The sequence below is a fragment of the Triturus cristatus genome, chromosome 12 (genome assembly GCF_964204655.1).
Source record: "Triturus cristatus chromosome 12, aTriCri1.1, whole genome shotgun sequence".
NCBI classification, from domain to species: domain Eukaryota; kingdom Metazoa; phylum Chordata; class Amphibia; order Caudata; family Salamandridae; genus Triturus; species Triturus cristatus.
This window is the reverse complement of record NC_140595.1, coordinates 660,508,527-660,525,852: the sequence shown is the minus strand read 5'-3', so window position 1 is coordinate 660,525,852 and position 17,326 is coordinate 660,508,527. Positions and strand designations below refer to the sequence as shown.

At 41.2% G+C, this 17,326-nt stretch overlaps 19 non-coding genes across 19 annotated transcripts; 7 read left to right on the top strand and 12 right to left on the bottom strand.

The window, feature by feature from the left end:
* Positions 1-458: 458 nt before the first annotated feature.
* Positions 459-530, bottom strand: TRNAT-UGU (transfer RNA threonine (anticodon UGU)). Its single transcript has one exon. It is a non-coding gene; the product is annotated as a tRNA-Thr (tRNA).
* Positions 531-1,119: 589 nt separating this feature from the next.
* Positions 1,120-1,201, bottom strand: TRNAS-GCU (transfer RNA serine (anticodon GCU)). The gene has a single exon. It is a non-coding gene; the product is annotated as a tRNA-Ser (tRNA).
* A 412-nt stretch (positions 1,202-1,613) lies between these two features.
* Positions 1,614-1,708, top strand: TRNAI-UAU (transfer RNA isoleucine (anticodon UAU)). Its single transcript has 2 exons — positions 1,614-1,651; positions 1,673-1,708. It is a non-coding gene; the product is annotated as a tRNA-Ile (tRNA).
* A 1,824-nt stretch (positions 1,709-3,532) lies between these two features.
* On the bottom strand, positions 3,533-3,614 carry TRNAS-GCU (transfer RNA serine (anticodon GCU)). Its single transcript has one exon. It is a non-coding gene; the product is annotated as a tRNA-Ser (tRNA).
* A 412-nt stretch (positions 3,615-4,026) lies between these two features.
* On the top strand, positions 4,027-4,121 carry TRNAI-UAU (transfer RNA isoleucine (anticodon UAU)). The gene is made up of 2 exons: positions 4,027-4,064; positions 4,086-4,121. It is a non-coding gene; the product is annotated as a tRNA-Ile (tRNA).
* A 1,174-nt stretch (positions 4,122-5,295) lies between these two features.
* TRNAT-UGU (transfer RNA threonine (anticodon UGU)) lies at positions 5,296-5,367 on the bottom strand. The gene has a single exon. It is a non-coding gene; the product is annotated as a tRNA-Thr (tRNA).
* A 590-nt stretch (positions 5,368-5,957) lies between these two features.
* On the bottom strand, positions 5,958-6,039 carry TRNAS-GCU (transfer RNA serine (anticodon GCU)). The gene has a single exon. It is a non-coding gene; the product is annotated as a tRNA-Ser (tRNA).
* A 412-nt stretch (positions 6,040-6,451) lies between these two features.
* TRNAI-UAU (transfer RNA isoleucine (anticodon UAU)) lies at positions 6,452-6,546 on the top strand. Its single transcript has 2 exons — positions 6,452-6,489; positions 6,511-6,546. It is a non-coding gene; the product is annotated as a tRNA-Ile (tRNA).
* Positions 6,547-8,367: 1,821 nt separating this feature from the next.
* TRNAS-GCU (transfer RNA serine (anticodon GCU)) lies at positions 8,368-8,449 on the bottom strand. Its single transcript has one exon. It is a non-coding gene; the product is annotated as a tRNA-Ser (tRNA).
* A 413-nt stretch (positions 8,450-8,862) lies between these two features.
* On the top strand, positions 8,863-8,957 carry TRNAI-UAU (transfer RNA isoleucine (anticodon UAU)). The gene is made up of 2 exons: positions 8,863-8,900; positions 8,922-8,957. It is a non-coding gene; the product is annotated as a tRNA-Ile (tRNA).
* Positions 8,958-10,116: 1,159 nt separating this feature from the next.
* Positions 10,117-10,188, bottom strand: TRNAT-UGU (transfer RNA threonine (anticodon UGU)). The gene has a single exon. It is a non-coding gene; the product is annotated as a tRNA-Thr (tRNA).
* A 589-nt stretch (positions 10,189-10,777) lies between these two features.
* On the bottom strand, positions 10,778-10,859 carry TRNAS-GCU (transfer RNA serine (anticodon GCU)). The gene has a single exon. It is a non-coding gene; the product is annotated as a tRNA-Ser (tRNA).
* A 412-nt stretch (positions 10,860-11,271) lies between these two features.
* TRNAI-UAU (transfer RNA isoleucine (anticodon UAU)) lies at positions 11,272-11,366 on the top strand. Its single transcript has 2 exons — positions 11,272-11,309; positions 11,331-11,366. It is a non-coding gene; the product is annotated as a tRNA-Ile (tRNA).
* A 1,160-nt stretch (positions 11,367-12,526) lies between these two features.
* On the bottom strand, positions 12,527-12,598 carry TRNAT-UGU (transfer RNA threonine (anticodon UGU)). Its single transcript has one exon. It is a non-coding gene; the product is annotated as a tRNA-Thr (tRNA).
* A 589-nt stretch (positions 12,599-13,187) lies between these two features.
* TRNAS-GCU (transfer RNA serine (anticodon GCU)) lies at positions 13,188-13,269 on the bottom strand. Its single transcript has one exon. It is a non-coding gene; the product is annotated as a tRNA-Ser (tRNA).
* A 412-nt stretch (positions 13,270-13,681) lies between these two features.
* Positions 13,682-13,776, top strand: TRNAI-UAU (transfer RNA isoleucine (anticodon UAU)). The gene is made up of 2 exons: positions 13,682-13,719; positions 13,741-13,776. It is a non-coding gene; the product is annotated as a tRNA-Ile (tRNA).
* A 1,161-nt stretch (positions 13,777-14,937) lies between these two features.
* TRNAT-UGU (transfer RNA threonine (anticodon UGU)) lies at positions 14,938-15,009 on the bottom strand. The gene has a single exon. It is a non-coding gene; the product is annotated as a tRNA-Thr (tRNA).
* Positions 15,010-15,598: 589 nt separating this feature from the next.
* On the bottom strand, positions 15,599-15,680 carry TRNAS-GCU (transfer RNA serine (anticodon GCU)). The gene has a single exon. It is a non-coding gene; the product is annotated as a tRNA-Ser (tRNA).
* A 412-nt stretch (positions 15,681-16,092) lies between these two features.
* On the top strand, positions 16,093-16,187 carry TRNAI-UAU (transfer RNA isoleucine (anticodon UAU)). Its single transcript has 2 exons — positions 16,093-16,130; positions 16,152-16,187. It is a non-coding gene; the product is annotated as a tRNA-Ile (tRNA).
* Positions 16,188-17,326: the final 1,139 nt, after the last annotated feature.

Genomic DNA, 17,326 nt, shown 5'->3' with positions numbered 1-17,326 from the left:
ATGGACAGCAGGAGAGAAGGATATTTATGGTGAGTGGGGGTGGGGTTTTGAGGAGTAACCTCATTTGCCTAAGAGCCGGGGTATCTGGGAAAAAAAGTATTTTATGGGGGAAGACTTTCACATCTCCTTGGTGAAATTTGTGGGGCCTTATAACATCCTTTCTGTGGATGCAGATTCAGTCGGAACAGAGGTCCTAGTCCTCGCTCTGCCTTTCAAAGGAACTGTAAATATGCATGGCTTATTTGGCTTTGCCCGGCAGGGTGAGAATGGCGTTTGTCAGGCGTTCGTCAGGCGATCGGAAGGGCTGAGGCAATAATTTATAATTCAATGATCTTCATGATATTTTCTTGATAATATGAAAGCAGGAAAGGGAAGCTTGGCAATAAGCAATCCTAAAGCAAGGTGTGACTCCAGGGAAGAATGACTTGAAAACAACATACAGAAAGACTCATGTAAAAAGGCCCTGATGAGGCTTGAACTCATGACCCCTGGTTTACAAGACCAGTGCTCTGCCACTGAGCTACAAGGCCAGTCTGCACGCAGGATGTAAATTGCAACATGTATTCTTACTGAGGTATGAATATATCTATGATTTTGAGACTCTGTATGGAAACGTAGTTGCATATGAATGTCCACGTGCGCGCACACATTGAAGACCATGCTTAAGGCACTTTTTTTGGAAGTATGAAAAACTACATTTTCATATGAGAAAATAAGAGTTTTCGCATTCAAGACCATACCGATAGCTCTAGTTAGTATGTCTGCAATCAGTGACATATAGAGAACCCACTTATTAGAAATGATCTGTCTCTGTGGGGCAGACATATGTTAACAGTCATTCATTTGAGACGGCCTAAACTTTAGGAGTAAGAGCTGCTTTCTTATCAATCTATTTATCCAAACTGGTTAATAAGCCAGGAGTGAGTGAAAGGCAATCCTCTGGAAACTCCATGAAAGATCTAATTTCTATTACGCACAAAATACTTCACTTTATTTGACATATTTGTTAAAATGGAACAGTCAGATGATCCCATCTAGCGGATCCTGGCTCTGTCTTGAAAGAGAGTGTAATTATACTACAAGAAATGCTGGCCATCAAAAGAGACTCTGATGGCTTTCCGACGAAGGTGGGATTCGAACCCACGCGTGCAGAGCACAATGGATTAGCAGTCCATCGCCTTAACCACTCGGCCACCTCGTCTGCCCTACACCCCCATCTGAAACCTTGCTTCACAAAAGGTACTGAAGTGTCAATATACTGTACCTAAAAAAGAAAAAAACAGCTGAGGCAAGATCTCACATTCCACGTCTTCCCCCAATCAGGGACCTACATTTCATTTTTGGGAAATTCTTACTATGTGCTAATTACAAATATTCATAAGATTCCCCTAGACTTTGTCAGAACTGTCAAGATATAATTCTATGGGGTTTTGAATAGACAGAGCATATGTTATAGGACAATTATAGAATCTATTCCGTTTGGACTGTATTTTTAATAGTCATGATAACATGCAAGCATGTGAGTCGATCTTGCACAGTGAATGATGGAGCAGTGTCTGTCATCTACTTGGTCAGCTGTAGATGGCTCACCTGGGGAGATGTGAAAAGAGAGAGCTCCAGTGGCGCAATCGGTTAGCGCGCGGTACTTATACAGCAGTACTTGCACTGAGCCATGCCGAGGTTGTGAGTTCGAGCCTCACCTGGAGCAGCCGTGGTGTTTTTCATAAACCATTTCACAAAAAGTAAAGTTTAAACTCAGAGTATGGACGGCCCTTGCTAGAGAGTCTTTACTTCTTATAGGATCTACGTGTCCTACTCCTCTGGGTGCCAAATATCACATATCCTCCGCGATGCTCAGTTTAAACATTTCATGATGTGCCATCTTGCATTTCATGCAAACACCACATCAGTGCATTTAAAAATACATTTGTAGAATAATAAATATGATGAAAACAGTGTTCTCACATGATAACCATAAACTGAAGAGCTGCAAAAAATGCTGTATCAGCTACTTACAATAAAAGGTGACTCGAAAAAACTAGCAAAAGAAGAGCATCATCATATTAAAGGTTCTATTTACCATCTTGAGTTGCACCATAGCAGCTTATGGTGCTTTTCTGCTCAGAGTGTGCCTCCAATCCCACATTCATTTTTAATTTCTTTGCAGTTTAAAAAACAACAATTACTGCTCGAAGTTCACTTTTCAAAACCATTCAACCTATTAAATGTATTTCTCTAACCTATGAATGTGGTCCATGTTCACTTTTCCTCATCTTCATCTCGATACTCCTTTCCCAGAAACCAGGTTCACTTCTTCATTCAACCCACCCATCCAAGGTCACCAAATCTTTGAAGCAAGTCTGCCTATTCTCCCTTTCTCTCTATGTACAAGATACCTTGTATCATTTGAATGGACAGCAGGAGAGAAGGATATTTATGGTGAGTGGGGGTGGGGTTTTGAGGAGTAACCTCATTTGCCTAAGAGCCGGGGTATCTGGGAAAAAAAGTATTTTATGGGGGAAGACTTTCACATCTCCTTGGTGAAATTTGTAGGGCCTTATAACATCCTTTCTGTGGATGCAGATTCAGTCGGAACAGAGGTCCTAGTCCTCGCTCTGCCTTTCAAAGGAACTGTAAATATGCTTGGCTTATTTGGCTTTGCCCGGCAGGGCTTGCCCGGCAGGGTGAGAATGGCGTTTGTCAGGCGTTCGGAAGGGGTGAGGCAATAATTTATAATTCAATGATCTTCATGATATTTTCTTGATAATATGAAAGCAGGAAAGGGAAGCTTGGCAATAATCAATCCTAAAGCAAGGTGTGACTCCAGGGAAGAATGACTTGAAAACAACATACAGAAAGACTCATGTAAAAAAGCCCTGATGAGGCTTGAACTCATGACCCCTGGTTTACAAGACCAGTGCTCTGCCACTGAGCTACAAGGCCAGTCTGCACGCAGGATGTAAATTGCAACATGTATTCTTACTGAGGTATGAATATATCTATGATTTTGAGACTCTGTATGGAAACGTAGTTGCATATGAATGTCCACGTGCGCGCACACATTGAAGACCATGCTTAAGGCACTTTTTTTGGAAGTATGAAAAACTACATTTTCATATGAGAAAATAAGAGTTTTCGCATTCAAGACCATACCGATAGCTCTAGTTAGTATGTCTGCAATCAGTGACATATAGAGAACCCACTTATTAGAAATGATCTGTCTCTGTGGGGCAGACATATGTTAACAGTCATTCATTTGAGACGGCCTAAACTTTAGGAGTAAGAGCTGCTTTCTTATCAATCTATTTATCCAAACTGGTTAATAAGCCAGGAGTGAGTGAAAGGCAATCCTCTGGAAACTCCATGAAAGATCTAATTTCTATTACGCACAAAATACTTCACTTTATTTGACATATTTGTTAAAATGGAACAGTCAGATGATCCCATCTAGCGGATCCTGGCTCTGTCTTGAAAGAGAGTGTAATTATACTACAAGAAATGCTGGCCATCAAAAGAGACTCTGATGGCTTTCCGACGAAGGTGGGATTCGAACCCACGCGTGCAGAGCACAATGGATTAGCAGTCCATCGCCTTAACCACTCGGCCACCTCGTCTGCCCTACAGCCACATCTGAAACCTTGCTTCACAAAAGGTACTGAAGTGTCAATATACTGTACCTAAAAAAGAAAAAAACAGCTGAGGCAAGATCTCACATTCCACGTCTTCCCCCAATCAGGGACCTACATTTCATTTTTGGGAAATTCTTACTATGTGCTAATTACAAATATTCATAAGATTCCCCTAGACTTTGTCAGAACTGTCAAGATATAATTCTATGGGGTTTTGAATAGACAGAGCATATGTTATAGGACAATTATAGAATCTATTCCGTTTGGACTGTATTTTTAATAGTCATGATAACATGCAAGCATGTGAGTCGATCTTGCACAGTGAATGATGGAGCAGTGTCTGTCATCTACTTGGTCAGCTGTAGATGGCTCACCTGGGGAGATGTGAAAAGAGAGAGCTCCAGTGGCGCAATCGGTTAGCGCGCGGTACTTATACAGCAGTACTTGCACTGAGCCATGCCGAGGTTGTGAGTTCGAGCCTCACCTGGAGCAGCCGTGTTGTTTTTCATAAACCATTTCACAAAAAGTAAAGTTTAAACTCAGAGTATGGACGGCCCTTGCTAGAGAGTCTTTACTTCTTATAGGATCTACGTGTCCTACTCCTCTGGGTGCCAAATATCACATATCCTCCGCGATGCTCAGTTTAAACATTCCATGATGTGCCATCTTGCATTTCATGCAAACACCACATCAGTGCATTTAAAAATACATTTGTAGAATAATAAATATGATGAAAACAGTGTTCTCACATGATAACCATAAACTGAAGAGCTGCAAAAAATGCTGTATCAGCTACTTACAATAAAAGGTGACTCGAAAAAACTAGCAAAAGAAGAGCATCATCATATTAAAGGTTCTATTCACCATCTTGAGTTGCACCATAGCAGCTTATGGTGCTTTTCTGCTCAGAGTGTGCCTCCAATCCCACATTCATTTTTAATTTCTTTGCAGTTTAAAAAACAACAATTACTGCTCGAAGTTCACTTTTCAAAACCATTCAACCTATTAAATGTATTTCTCTAACCTATGAATGTGGTCCATGTTCACTTTTCCTCATCTTCATCTCGATACTCCTTTCCCAGAAACCAGGTTCACTTCTTCATTCAACCCACCCATCCAAGGTCACCAAATCTTTGAAGCAAGTCTGCCTATTCTCCCTTTCTCTCTATGTACAAGATACCTTGTATCATTTGAATGGACAGCAGGAGAGAAGGATATTTATGGTGAGTGGGGGTGGGGTTTTGAGGAGTAACCTCGTTTGCCTAAGAGCCGGGGTATCTGGGAAAAAAAGTATTTTATGGGGGAAGACTTTCACATCTCCTTGGTGAAATTTGTAGGGCCTTATAACATCCTTTCTGTGGATGCAGATTCAGTTGGAACAGAGGTCCTAGTCCTCGCTCTGCCTTTCAAAGGAACTGTAAATATGCATGGCTTATTTGGCTTTGCCCGGCAGGGCTTGCCCGGCAGGGTGAGAATGGCGTTTGTCAGGCGTTCGTCAGGCGATCGGAAGGGCTGAGGCAATAATTTATAATTCAATGATCTTCATGATATTTTCTTGATAATATGAAAGCATGAAAGGGAAGCTTGGCAATAAGCAATCCTAAAGCAAGGTGTGACTCCAGGGAAGAATGACTTGAAAACAACATACAGAAAGACTCATGTAAAAAGGCCCTGATGAGGCTTGAACTCATGACCCCTGGTTTACAAGACCAGTGCTCTGCCACTGAGCTACAAGGCCAGTCTGCACGCTGGATGTAAATTGCAACATGTATTCTTACTGAGGTATGAATATATCTATGATTTTGAGACTCTGTATGGAAACGTAGTTGCATATGAATGTCCACGTGCGCGCACACATTGAAGACCATGCTTAAGGCACTTTTTTTGGAAGTATGAAAAACTACATTTTCATATGAGAAAATAAGAGTTTTCGCATTCAAGACCGTACCGATAGCTCTAGTTAGTATGTCTGCAATCAGTGACATATAGAGAACCCACTTATTAGAAATGATCTGTCTCTGTGGGGCAGACATATGTTAACAGTCATTCATTTGAGACGGCCTAAACTTTAGGAGTAAGAGCTGCTTTCTTATCAATCTATTTATCCAAACTGGTTAATAAGCCAGGAGTGAGTGAAAGGCAATCCTCTGGAAACTCCATGAAAGATCTAATTTCTATTACGCACAAAATACTTCACTTTATTTGACATATTTGTTAAAATGGAACAGTCAGATGATCCCATCTAGCGGGTTCCTGGCTCTGTCTTGAAAGAGAGTGTAATTATACTACAAGAAATGCTGGCCATCAAAAGAGACTCTGATGGCTTTCCGACGAAGGTGGGATTCGAACCCACGCGTGCAGAGCACAATGGATTAGCAGTCCATCGCCTTAACCACTCGGCCACCTCGTCTGCCCTACAGCCCCATCTGAAACCTTGCTTCACAAAAGGTACTGAAGTGTCAATATACTGTACCTAAAAAAGAAAAAAACAGCTGAGGCAAGATCTCACATTCCACGTCTTCCCCCAATCAGGGACCTACATTTCATTTTTGGGAAATTCTTACTATGTGCTAATTACAAATATTCATAAGATTCCCCTAGACTTTGTCAGAACTGTCAAGATATAATTCTATGGGGTTTTGAATAGACAGAGCATATGTTATAGGACAATTATAGAATCTATTCCGTTTGGACTGTATTTTTAATAGTCATGATAACATGCAAGCATGTGAGTCGATCTTGCACAGTGAATGATGGAGCAGTGTCTGTCATCTACTTGGTCAGCTGTAGATGGCTCACCTGGGGAGATGTGAAAAGAGAGAGCTCCAGTGGCGCAATCGGTTAGCGCACGGTACTTATACAGCAGTACTTGCACTGAGCCATGCCGAGGTTGTGAGTTCGAGCCTCACCTGGAGCAGCCGTGTTGTTTTTCATAAACCATTTCACAAAAAGTAAAGTTTAAACTCAGAGTATGGACGGCCCTTGCTAGAGAGTCTTTACTTCTTATAGGATCTACGTGTCCTACTCCTCTGGGTGCCAAATATCACATATCCTCCGCGATGCTCAGTTTAAACATTCCATGATGTGCCATCTTGCATTTCATGCAAACACCACATCAGTGCATTTAAAAATACATTTGTAGAATAATAAATATGATGAAAACAGTGTTCTCACATGATAACCATAAACTGAAGAGCTGCAAAAAATGCTGTATCAGCTACTTACAATAAAAGGTGACTCGAAAAAACTAGCAAAAGAAGAGCATCATCATATTAAAGGTTCTATTCACCATCTTGAGTTGCACCATAGCAGCTTATGGTGCTTTTCTGCTCAGAGTGTGCCTCCAATCCCACATTCATTTTTAATTTCTTTGCAGTTTAAAAAACAACAATTACTGCTCGAAGTTCACTTTTCAAAACCATTCAACCTATTAAATGTATTTCTCTAACCTATGAATGTGGTCCATGTTCACTTTTCCTCATCTTCATCTCGATACTCCTTTCCCAGAAACCAGGTTCACTTCTTCATTCAACCCACCCATCCAAGGTCACCAAATCTTTGAAGCAAGTCTGCCTATTCTCCCTTTCTCTCTATGTACAAGATACCTTGTATCATTTGAATGGACAGCAGGAGAGAAGGATATTTATGGTGAGTGGGGGTGGGGTTTTGAGGAGTAACCTCATTTGCCTAAGAGCCGGGGTATCTGGGAAAAAAAGTATTTTATGGGGGAAGACTTTCACATCTCCTTGGTGAAATTTGTAGGGCCTTATAACATCCTTTCTGTGGATGCAGATTCAGTCGGAACAGAGGTCCAAGTCCTCGCTCTGCCTTTCAAAGGAACTGTAAATATGCATGGCTTATTTGGCTTTGCCCGGCAGGGTGAGAATGGCGTTTGTCAGGCGTTCGTCAGGCGATCGGAAGGGCTGAGGCAATAATTTATAATTCAATGATCTTCATGATATTTTCTTGATAATATGAAAGCAGGAAAGGGAAGCTTGGCAATAAGCAATCCTAAAGCAAGGTGTGACTCCAGGGAAGAATGACTTGAAAACAACATACAGAAAGACTCATGTAAAAAGGCCCTGATGAGGCTTGAACTCATGACCCCTGATTTACAAGACCAGTGCTCTGCCACTGAGCTACAAGGCCAGTCTGCACGCAGGATGTAAATTGCAACATGTATTCTTACTGAGGTATGAATATATCTATGATTTTGAGACTCTGTATGGAAACGTAGTTGCATATGAATGTCCACGTGCGCGCACACATTGAAGACCATGCTTAAGGCACTTTTTTTGGAAGTATGAAAAACTACATTTTCATATGAGAAAATAAGAGTTTTCGCATTCAAGACCATACCGATAGCTCTAGTTAGTATGTCTGCAATCAGTGACATATAGAGAACCCACTTATTAGAAATGATCTGTCTCTGTGGGGCAGACATATGTTAACAGTCATTCATTTGAGACGGCCTAAACTTTAGGAGTAAGAGCTGCTTTCTTATCAATCTATTTATCCAAACTGGTTAATAAGCCAGGAGTGAGTGAAAGGCAATCCTCTGGAAACTCCATGAAAGATCTAATTTCTATTACGCACAAAATACTTCACTTTATTTGACATATTTGTTAAAATGGAACAGTCAGATGATCCCATCTAGCGGATCCTGGCTCTGTCTTGAAAGAGAGTGTAATTATACTACAAGAAATGCTGGCCATCAAAAGAGACTCTGATGGCTTTCCGACGAAGGTGGGATTCGAACCCACGCGTGCAGAGCACAATGGATTAGCAGTCCATCGCCTTAACCACTCGGCCACCTCGTCTGCCCTACAGCCCCATCTGAAACCTTGCTTCACAAAAGGTACTGAAGTGTCAATATACTGTACCTAAAAAAGAAAAAAAACAGCTGAGGCAAGATCTCACATTCCACGTCTTCCCCCAATCAGGGACCTACATTTCATTTTTGGGAAATTCTTACTATGTGCTAATTACAAATATTCATAAGATTCCCCTAGACTTTGTCAGAACTGTCAAGATATAATTCTATGGGGTTTTGAATAGACAGAGCATATGTTATAGGACAATTATAGAATCTATTCCGTTTGGACTGTATTTTTAATAGTCATGATAACATGCAAGCATGTGAGTCGATCTTGCACAGTGAATGATGGAGCAGTGTCTGTCATCTACTTGGTCAGCTGTAGATGGCTCACCTGGGGAGATGTGAAAAGAGAGAGCTCCAGTGGCGCAATCGGTTAGCGCGCGGTACTTATACAGCAGTACTTGCACTGAGCCATGCCGAGGTTGTGAGTTCGAGCCTCACCTGGAGCAGCCGTGTTGTTTTTCATAAACCATTTCACAAAAAGTAAAGTTTAAACTCAGAGTATGGACGGCCCTTGCTAGAGAGTCTTTACTTCTTATAGGATCTACGTGTCCTACTCCTCTGGGTGCCAAATATCACATATCCTCCGCGATGCTCAGTTTAAACATTCCATGATGTGCCATCTTGCATTTCATGCAAACACCACATCAGTGCATTTAAAAATACATTTGTAGAATAATAAATATGATGAAAACAGTGTTCTCACATGATAACCATAAACTGAAGAGCTGCAAAAAATGCTGTATCAGCTACTTACAATAAAAGGTGACTCGAAAAAACTAGCAAAAGAAGAGCATCATCATATTAAAGGTTCTATTCACCATCTTGAGTTGCACCATAGCAGCTTATGGTGCTTTTCTGCTCAGAGTGTGCCTCCAATCCCACATTCATTTTTAATTTCTTTGCAGTTTAAAAAACAACAATTACTGCTCGAAGTTCACTTTTCAAAACCATTCAACCTATTAAATGTATTTCTCTAACCTATGAATGTGGTCCATGTTCACTTTTCCTCATCTTCATCTCGATACTCCTTTCCCAGAAACCAGGTTCACTTCTTCATTCAACCCACCCATCCAAGGTCACCAAATCTTTGAAGCAAGTCTGCCTATTCTCCCTTTCTCTCTATGTACAAGATACCTTGTATCATTTGAATGGACAGCAGGAGAGAAGGATATTTATGGTGAGTGGGGGTGGGGTTTTGAGGAGTAACCTCATTTGCCTAAGAGCCGGGGTATCTGGGAAAAAAGTATTTTATGGGGGAAGACTTTCACATCTCCTTGGTGAAATTTGTAGGGCCTTATAACATCCTTTCTGTGGATGCAGATTCAGTCGGAACAGAGGTCCTAGTCCTCGCTCTGCCTTTCAAAGGAACTGTAAATATGCATGGCTTATTTGGCTTTGCCCGGCAGGGTGAGAATGGCGTTTGTCAGGCGTTCGTCAGGCGATCGGAAGGGGTGAGGCAATAATTTATAATTCAATGATCTTCATGATATTTTCTTGATAATATGAAAGCAGGAAAGGGAAGCTTGGCAATAAGCAATCCTAAAGCAAGGTGTGACTCCAGGGAAGAATGACTTGAAAACAACATACAGAAAGACTCATGTAAAAAGGCCCTGATGAGGCTTGAACTCATGACCCCTGGTTTACAAGACCAGTGCTCTGCCACTGAGCTACAAGGCCAGTCTGCACGCAGGATGTAAATTGCAACATGTATTCTTACTGAGGTATGAATATATCTATGATTTTGAGACTCTGTATGGAAACGTAGTTGCATATGAATGTCCACGTGCGCGCACACATTGAAGACCATGCTTAAGGCACTTTTTTTGGAAGTATGAAAAACTACATTTTCATATGAGAAAATAAGAGTTTTCGCATTCAAGACCATACCGATAGCTCTAGTTAGTATGTCTGCAATCAGTGACATATAGAGAACCCACTTATTAGAAGTGATCTGTCTCTGTGGGGCAGACATATGTTAACAGTCATTCATTTGAGACGGCCTAAACTTTAGGAGTAAGAGCTGCTTTCTTATCAATCTATTTATCCAAACTGGTTAATAAGCCAGGAGTGAGTGAAAGGCAATCCTCTGGAAACTCCATGAAAGATCTAATTTCTATTACGCACAAAATACTTCACTTTATTTGACATATTTGTTAAAATGGAACAGTCAGATGATCCCATCTAGCGGATCCTGGCTCTGTCTTGAAAGAGAGTGTAATTATACTACAAGAAATGCTGGCCATCAAAAGAGACTCTGATGGCTTTCCGACGAAGGTGGGATTCGAACCCACGCGTGCAGAGCACAATGGATTAGCAGTCCATCGCCTTAACCACTCGGCCACCTCGTCTGCCCTACAGCCCCATCTGAAACCTTGCTTCACAAAAGGTACTGAAGTGTCAATATACTGTACCTAAAAAAGAAAAAAACAGCTGAGGCAAGATCTCACATTCCACGTCTTCCCCCAATCAGGGACCTACATTTCATTTTTGGGAAATTCTTACTATGTGCTAATTACAAATATTCATAAGATTCCCCTAGACTTTGTCAGAACTGTCAAGATATAATTCTATGGGGTTTTGAATAGACAGAGCATATGTTATAGGACAATTATAGAATCTATTCCGTTTGGACTGTATTTTTAATAGTCATGATAACATGCAAGCATGTGAGTCGATCTTGCACAGTGAATGATGGAGCAGTGTCTGTCATCTACTTGGTCAGCTGTAGATGGCTCACCTGGGGAGATGTGAAAAGAGAGAGCTCCAGTGGCGCAATCGGTTAGCGCGCGGTACTTATACAGCAGTACTTGCACTGAGCCATGCCGAGGTTGTGAGTTCGAGCCTCACCTGGAGCAGCCGTGTTGTTTTTCATAAACCATTTCACAAAAAGTAAAGTTTAAACTCAGAGTATGGACGGCCCTTGCTAGAGAGTCTTTACTTCTTATAGGATCTACGTGTCCTACTCCTCTGGGTGCCAAATATCACATATCCTCCGCGATGCTCAGTTTAAACATTCCATGATGTGCCATCTTGCATTTCATGCAAACACCACATCAGTGCATTTAAAAATACATTTGTAGAATAATAAATATGATGAAAACAGTGTTCTCACATGATAACCATAAACTGAAGAGCTGCAAAAAATGCTGTATCAGCTACTTACAATAAAAGGTGACTCGAAAAAACTAGCAAAAGAAGAGCATCATCATATTAAAGGTTCTATTCACCATCTTGAGTTGCACCATAGCAGCTTATGGTGCTTTTCTGCTCAGAGTGTGCCTCCAATCCCACATTCATTTTTAATTTCTTTGCAGTTTAAAAAACAACAATTACTGCTCGAAGTTCACTTTTCAAAACCATTCAACCTATTAAATGTATTTCTCTAACCTATGAATGTGGTCCATGTTCACTTTTCCTCATCTTCATCTCGATACTCCTTTCCCAGAAACCAGGTTCACTTCTTCATTCAACCCACCCATCCAAGGTCACCAAATCTTTGAAGCAAGTCTGCCTATTCTCCCTTTCTCTCTATGTACAAGATACCTTGTATCATTTGAATGGACAGCAGGAGAGAAGGATATTTATGGTGAGTGGGGGTGGGGTTTTGAGGAGTAACCTCATTTGCCTAAGAGCCGGGGTATCTGGGAAAAAAAGTATTTTATGGGGGAAGACTTTCACATCTCCTTGGTGAAATTTGTGGGGCCTTATAACATCCTTTCTGTGGATGCAGATTCAGTCGGAACAGAGGTCCTAGTCCTCGCTCTGCCTTTCAAAGGAACTGTAAATATGCATGGCTTATTTGGCTTTGCCCGGCAGGGTGAGAATGGCGTTTGTCAGGCGTTCGTCAGGCGATCGGAAGGGCTGAGGCAATAATTTATAATTCAATGATCTTCATGATATTTTCTTGATAATATGAAAGCAGGAAAGGGAAGCTTGGCAATAAGCAATCCTAAAGCAAGGTGTGACTCCAGGGAAGAATGACTTGAAAACAACATACAGAAAGACTCATGTAAAAAGGCCCTGATGAGGCTTGAACTCATGACCCCTGGTTTACAAGACCAGTGCTCTGCCACTGAGCTACAAGGCCAGTCTGCACGCAGGATGTAAATTGCAACATGTATTCTTACTGAGGTATGAATATATCTATGATTTTGAGACTCTGTATGGAAACGTAGTTGCATATGAATGTCCACGTGCGCGCACACATTGAAGACCATGCTTAAGGCACTTTTTTTGGAAGTATGAAAAACTACATTTTCATATGAGAAAATAAGAGTTTTCGCATTCAAGACCATACCGATAGCTCTAGTTAGTATGTCTGCAATCAGTGACATATAGAGAACCCACTTATTAGAAATGATCTGTCTCTGTGGGGCAGACATATGTTAACAGTCATTCATTTGAGACGGCCTAAACTTTAGGAGTAAGAGCTGCTTTCTTATCAATCTATTTATCCAAACTGGTTAATAAGCCAGGAGTGAGTGAAAGGCAATCCTCTGGAAACTCCATGAAAGATCTAATTTCTATTACGCACAAAATACTTCACTTTATTTGACATATTTGTTAAAATGGAACAGTCAGATGATCCCATCTAGCGGATCCTGGCTCTGTCTTGAAAGAGAGTGTAATTATACTACAAGAAATGCTGGCCATCAAAAGAGACTCTGATGGCTTTCCGACGAAGGTGGGATTCGAACCCACGCGTGCAGAGCACAATGGATTAGCAGTCCATCGCCTTAACCACTCGGCCACCTCGTCTGCCCTACACCCCCATCTGAAACCTTGCTTCACAAAAGGTACTGAAGTGTCAATATACTGTACCTAAAAAAGAAAAAAACAGCTGAGGCAAGATCTCACATTCCACGTCTTCCCCCAATCAGGGACCTACATTTCATTTTTGGGAAATTCTTACTATGTGCTAATTACAAATATTCATAAGATTCCCCTAGACTTTGTCAGAACTGTCAAGATATAATTCTATGGGGTTTTGAATAGACAGAGCATATGTTATAGGACAATTATAGAATCTATTCCGTTTGGACTGTATTTTTAATAGTCATGATAACATGCAAGCATGTGAGTCGATCTTGCACAGTGAATGATGGAGCAGTGTCTGTCATCTACTTGGTCAGCTGTAGATGGCTCACCTGGGGAGATGTGAAAAGAGAGAGCTCCAGTGGCGCAATCGGTTAGCGCGCGGTACTTATACAGCAGTACTTGCACTGAGCCATGCCGAGGTTGTGAGTTCGAGCCTCACCTGGAGCAGCCGTGTTGTTTTTCATAAACCATTTCACAAAAAGTAAAGTTTAAACTCAGAGTATGGACGGCCCTTGCTAGAGAGTCTTTACTTCTTATAGGATCTACGTGTCCTACTCCTCTGGGTGCCAAATATCACATATCCTCCGCGATGCTCAGTTTAAACATTCCATGATGTGCCATCTTGCATTTCATGCAAACACCACATCAGTGCATTTAAAAATACATTTGTAGAATAATAAATATGATGAAAACAGTGTTCTCACATGATAACCATAAACTGAAGAGCTGCAAAAAATGCTGTATCAGCTACTTACAATAAAAGGTGACTCGAAAAAACTAGCAAAAGAAGAGCATCATCATATTAAAGGTTCTATTCACCATCTTGAGTTGCACCATAGCAGCTTATGGTGCTTTTCTGCTCAGAGTGTGCCTCCAATCCCACATTCATTTTTAATTTCTTTGCAGTTTAAAAAAACAACAATTACTGCTCGAAGTTCACTTTTCAAAACCATTCAACCTATTAAATGTATTTCTCTAACCTATGAATGTGGTCCATGTTCACTTTTCCTCATCTTCATCTCGATACTCCTTTCCCAGAAACCAGGTTCACTTCTTCATTCAACCCACCCATCCAAGGTCACCAAATCTTTGAAGCAAGTCTGCCTATTCTCCCTTTCTCTCTATGTACAAGATACCTTGTATCATTTGAATGGACAGCAGGAGAGAAGGATATTTATGGTGAGTGGGGGTGGGGTTTTGAGGAGTAACCTCATTTGCCTAAGAGCCGGGGTATCTGGGAAAAAATGTATTTTATGGGGGAAGACTTTCACATCTCCTTGGTGAAATTTGTAGGGCCTTATAACATCCTTTCTGTGGATGCAGATTCAGTCGGAACAGAGGTCCTAGTCCTCGCTCTGCCTTTCAAAGGAACTGTAAATATGCATGGCTTATTTGGCTTTGCCCGGCAGGGTGAGAATGGCGTTTGTCAGGCGTTCGTCAGGCGATCGGAAGGGCTGAGGCAATAATTTATAATTCAATGATCTTCATGATATTTTCTTGATAATATGAAAGCAGGAAAGGGAAGCTTGGCAATAAGCAATCCTAAAGCAAGGTGTGACTCCAGGGAAGAATGACTTGAAAACAACATACAGAAAGACTCATGTAAAAAGGCCCTGATGAGGCTTGAACTCATGACCCCTGGTTTACAAGACCAGTGCTCTGCCACTGAGCTACAAGGCCAGTCTGCACGCAGGATGTAAATTGCAACATGTATTCTTACTGAGGTATGAATATATCTATGATTTTGAGACTCTGTATGGAAACGTAGTTGCATATGAATGTCCACGTGCGCGCACACATTGAAGACCATGCTTAAGGCACTTTTTTGGGAAGTATGAAAAACTACATTTTCATATGAGAAAATAAGAGTTTTCGCATTCAAGACCATACCGATAGCTCTAGTTAGTATGTCTGCAATCAGTGACATATAGAGAACCCACTTATTAGAAATGATCTGTCTCTGTGGGGCAGACATATGTTAACAGTCATTCATTTGAGACGGCCTAAACTTTAGGAGTAAGAGCTGCTTTCTTATCAATCTATTTATCCAAACTGGTTAATAAGCCAGGAGTGAGTGAAAGGCAATCCTCTGGAAACTCCATGAAAGATCTAATTTCTATTACGCACAAAATACTTCACTTTATTTGACATATTTGTTAAAATGGAACAGTCAGATGATCCCATCTAGCGGATCCTGGCTCTGTCTTGAAAGAGAGTGTAATTATACTACAAGAAATGCTGGCCATCAAAAGAGACTCTGATGGCTTTCCGACGAAGGTGGGATTCGAACCCACGCGTGCAGAGCACAATGGATTAGCAGTCCATCGCCTTAACCACTCGGCCACCTCGTCTGCCCTACAGCCCCATCTGAAACCTTGCTTCACAAAAGGTACTGAAGTGTCAATATACTGTACCTAAAAAAGAAAAAAACAGCTGAGGCAAGATCTCACATTCCACGTCTTCCCCCAATCAGGGACCTACATTTCATTTTTGGGAAATTCTTACTATTTGCTAATTACAAATATTCATAAGATTCCCCTAGACTTTGTCAGAACTGTCAAGATATAATTCTATGGGGTTTTGAATAGACAGAGCATATGTTATAGGACAATTATAGAATCTATTCCGTTTGGACTGTATTTTTAATAGTCATGATAACATGCTAGCATGTGAGTCGATCTTGCACAGTGAATGATGGAGCAGTGTCTGTCATCTACTTGGTCAGCTGTAGATGGCTCACCTGGGGAGATGTGAAAAGAGAGAGCTCCAGTGGCGCAATCGGTTAGCGCGCGGTACTTATACAGCAGTACTTGCACTGAGCCATGCCGAGGTTGTGAGTTCGAGCCTCACCTGGAGCAGCCGTGTTGTTTTTCATAAACCATTTCACAAAAAGTAAAGTTTAAACTCAGAGTATGGACGGCCCTTGCTAGAGAGTCTTTACTTCTTATAGGATCTACGTGTCCTACTCCTCTGGGTGCCAAATATCACATATCCTCCGCGATGCTCAGTTTAAACATTCCATGATGTGCCATCTTGCATTTCATGCAAACACCACATCAGTGCATTTAAAAATACATTTGTAGAATAATAAATATGATGAAAACAGTGTTCTCACATGATAACCATAAACTGAAGAGCTGCAAAAAATGCTGTATCAGCTACTTACAATAAAAGGTGACTCGAAAAAACTAGCAAAAGAAGAGCATCATCATATTAAAGGTTCTATTCACCATCTTGAGTTGCACCATAGCAGCTTATGGTGCTTTTCTGCTCAGAGTGTGCCTCCAATCCCACATTCATTTTTAATTTCTTTGCAGTTTAAAAAACAACAATTACTGCTCGAAGTTCACTTTTCAAAACCATTCAACCTATTAAATGTATTTCTCTAACCTATGAATGTGGTCCATGTTCACTTTTCCTCATCTTCATCTCGATACTCCTTTCCCAGAAACCAGGTTCACTTCTTCATTCAACCCACCCATCCAAGGTCACCAAATCTTTGAAGCAAGTCTGCCTATTCTCCCTTTCTCTCTATGTACAAGATACCTTGTATCATTTGAATGGACAGCAGGAGAGAAGGATATTTATGGTGAGTGGGGGTGGGGTTTTGAGGAGTAACCTCATTTGCCTAAGAGCCGGGGTATCTGGGAAAAAAAGTATTTTATGGGGGAAGACTTTCACATCTCCTTGGTGAAATTTGTGGGGCCTTATAACATCCTTTCTGTGGATGCAGATTCAGTCGGAACAGAGGTCCTAGTCCTCGCTCTGCCTTTCAAAGGAACTGTAAATATGCATGGCTTATTTGGCTTTGCCCGGCAGGGTGAGAATGGCGTTTGTCAGGCGTTCGTCAGGCGATCGGAAGGGCTGAGGCAATAATTTATAATTCAATGATCTTCATGATATTTTCTTGATAATATGAAAGCAGGAAAGGGAAGCTTGGCAATAAGCAATCCTAAAGCAAGGTGTGACTCCAGGGAAGAATGACTTGAAAACAACA